Source organism: Magnolia sinica, chromosome 2, assembly GCF_029962835.1.
Source record: "Magnolia sinica isolate HGM2019 chromosome 2, MsV1, whole genome shotgun sequence".
NCBI lineage: Eukaryota > Viridiplantae > Streptophyta > Magnoliopsida > Magnoliales > Magnoliaceae > Magnolia > Magnolia sinica.
Window position 1 is genome coordinate 81,225,783 of NC_080574.1, and position 3,624 is coordinate 81,229,406.

Genomic DNA, 3,624 nt, shown 5'->3' on the forward strand with positions numbered 1-3,624 from the left:
TAGTGGTTAATGTGCCCTTAAGCTTGGTGAAAGCTTCCAGGCACTTGCTCAATCCACTCGTACGGAGCATCCTTTTGAAGAAGATTACATAAAGGCCGAAGAAGAGACTAAAGTCCTTTATGAATCGCTGAAAATCCTGCGTGTCCTAAAAAGGATCGCACGTCTCGATGTTCTTGGGTGGAGGTAGATTAGAGATAAGATCTATTTTTGCCTTATCTACCTCGATTCCTTTGGACGAGATGATATGCCCAAGGACAATTCCCTTGAACCATGAAATGGCACTTCTCCCAATTGAGTACCAAGTTCTTCTCTTCACATCTTTTAAACACATTTAAGACTTTCCAAGCACTCTCTGAAAGATGGACCGTAAGCAGAGAAATCGTCCATGAAGACCTCTAAATATTGCCCCACCATATCGGAAAAATACTAAGCATACATCGCCTTTGAAAAGTGGCAGGGGCATTACATAGTCCGAATGGCATCCTATCCTGAATCATATCTGCGTTTTGGCTTAATCTATCCCATGTTTATGTGCTTAATACAGTCAACATACATCATTCATTAATTATGTTGCATAAGTGATGTTTTGGAACTCGGGAGTTGAGTTATGCTCGAAGCCCGAATGACATCCTTCGATAGGCAAAGGTGCCGTAGGGACATGTATATGTGGTCTTTTCTTTGTCTTCAGGGGCTATCTCTATTTGGTTGTAGCCCGAATACCCGTCAAAACTATAATAGGAAACAACAGCTAACCATTCCAGGATCTGATCAATGAATGGTAACGCAAACAGAACAATCATCGTCACGGAAATCAACTACCTGTAGTCAATGCACATTCTCCAACCAGAAGTGACACTAGTAGGCACAAGTTCATTATTAGCATTGGCTACGATGGTGATTTCGGACTTCTTAGGGACCACTTGAGTTGGACTCACCCATTGACTATCAGATATAGGGTATATAATACCCACGTCCAATAGTTTAAGAACCTCAGCTTTAACCACTTCCTTCATGTTTGGATTTAGTCTACGTTGTGGTTGCCGAGCGGTTTTTGCATTATCCTCAAGATATATGCGGTGAGTACAAATCGAGGGATCGATTCCCTTGAGGTCCGCTATTGTCCATCCTAGGGCTCCTTTATGCTCAATGAGAGTAGATATAAGCATACTCTCCTGTTCTTTCTCCAGGTGGGCAGAGATCACCACCGGGTATGTCTCATCTTGACCTAAATAGGCATATTTCAAATCAGAGGGCAAAGGTTTTAGGTCAAGCTTCGGCGGCTTGAGGTTAGACGGTAGAGGCACTACATCAGTTTGTGGTAATTCTTCAAATTGTGGCCTCCATCGGTTAACTTCAAGTACCGGTGCAGTATCAAGCAAGGCGCACGTCTCCCTAATCATGTCATCATCAAAATCATGGGAGTGGGCCAGGCACGTCTCTAGATGGTCGGAGGATAAGGTCAGAGGTGTCGTATCTTCCACGAAAGAGTCAATCATGTTAATGTCGTGGAAATCGTCATCATCCTCCAAGTTGCTGCCGTTATTGAAAAAATGTTTGACTCCAATGTCAAATTTCCAAAAGACATAGTCATGATACCATTCCTGCAATTGATAATTGCATTTGGCGTGGCAAGGAATGGGCGACCAAGAATGACGGGAATCTGAGTGCTCATGTTATTGATGGGTTCGGTGTCCAGGGATGATAAAGTCTACGGGGTAGTAAAATCTATCAACTTGGACCAACACATCCTCAATTATCCCTCTTGGTACACGACGAGCGATCGGCAAGTTGTAGTGTGGTTAGGGTGGGTTTTAATTCACCCAAACCTAACTGTTTGTATACCGCGTAGGGAATCAGATTGACGCTCGCTCCTAAGTCAAGAAGTGCATGATCAATTCGATGGTCCCCGATTACACATGATATGGTTGGGCTACGGGATCCTTGAATTTCTGTGGCACGTCTTGCTTTAGGATGACACTCACTTTCTCAGTCAAGAAAATTTTCTTTTGAATATTTTGCCGTCGTTTGGTCGTGCATAAGTCTTTCAGGAATTTGGCATATGAAGGTATCTGTTTAACTATATCAAGTAGAGGAATGTTGACTTTCACTTCTTTCAACACCTCTAGGATATCCTGAAAGTTAGAGAGAGGTTTTGGTGAAACCAACCGTTGGGGGAATGGAGCAACTGGCTTCTCTAGAAGTTCCAGTTCTAATTTTTGTGGGGCATCACTGGATCCATCATTGTTGTCCTCTTCTGGTTCTTGAGGCTTTTCGGGCCTAACCGGAAGAGTTTTATCAATGATCTTTCCACTCCTAAGAATGGTGATGGATTTAGCATGCCCCATCTGATTCGAAGAGCTGGGATCATTAATCTCGTACTGCAATTTAGGATTGGGGAGAGGTTGTGCAGGAAGCATCCCCTTTTCTATAACCGTCATATGAGAATCTATCTTTTGCATAAAATCTGTGATTCCCCGCATTGCCTGAGCCAGCTCTTGTATGGGATTTTGAACCGGTTCCTCTTGAGGTTTCACTTGATTTGGATTTTGATTGAAGAAACCTGGAGGAGTCGCCGTTTGTCCATTTCTCCAACTGAAGTTTGGATGATTTTTCCAGCCAGGATTGTATGTGTTAGAGTTAGGTCCAAAAAGGTCTTTGATAATTATTTACGGCATTGGCTTGTTCATTCAACACTCCTCGAAAGCCAGGTATTGTAAGATAGTTTTTAGTTGTGTGAATGTTGCAATCACAGATGCCGCAAACAATTTCATTGACCTTATCCTTCTTTCCTTCCATTGCCTCAACTTTCCTTATGAGCGTAGTCACTTTACACTTGAGATCATCCTCTTCTTTCAAGAGATATAATCCACCTTTTTCCTTTAATTGAGTTGGCCTAGACGTGGTGTTCGACTTTGGGTAATAGTCCCAAGATTGTGTTTTTTCAGCCAAATTATCGAGGTAGTCCCATACCTCGTCGATATCTTTATTAATGAACTCTCCATTACACATTGTCTCGACCATTTGGCGCATGGAAGATGTCAGTCCATCATAGAAAAAATTTGTAATGCGCCACGTTTCAAATCCGTGTTGTGGGCATGAACTGACCAAATCTTTGAACCTTTCCCAACATTGAAAGAATGTTTCATCTTCCTTTTGGGCAAAGTTCATGATCGCTTTTCTGAGGGTAATCGTTTTATGATGTGGGAAGAATTTTTTTATGAATTCCCTCTGCATGTCGTTCCATGTGCCAATGGATCTAGGACGCAGTGAATGTAACCACGTCTTAGCTTTCTCTTTTAAGGAAAAAGGAAAGAGTTTCAGCCTAATTGTATCCACAGATACATTAGGAAAACATAATGTAGCTATAATTTCATCGAACTCTTTCAAATGCAAATATGGACTCTCTGATTCAAGTCCATGGAATTTGGGAAGGAGTTGGATAACTCCTGGCTTGATGTCCATTTGTCCTGTATTTTCAGGAAAAATCATGCATGAGGGCGTACTCACTCCCGCCGGTTGTAAAAATCTCGTAAAGTACGAGGCGGGGTGCCTGTTGCACCTCATTTTCATCTGGGTATCCTCCACCCCGGGTGGAAGTAGAGGAGGTTGGTCTTCAGCCATAAC

The 3,624-nt window shown here is 42.5% G+C and overlaps 1 non-coding gene across 1 annotated transcript; it reads left to right on the plus strand.

The window, feature by feature from the left end:
• The first annotated feature begins 3,079 nt into the window (after positions 1 to 3,079).
• LOC131238309 (small nucleolar RNA R71) lies at positions 3,080 to 3,186 on the plus strand. The gene has a single exon (XR_009167712.1). It is a non-coding gene; the product is annotated as a small nucleolar RNA R71 (small nucleolar RNA).
• The last annotated feature ends 438 nt before the right edge of the window (positions 3,187 to 3,624 follow it).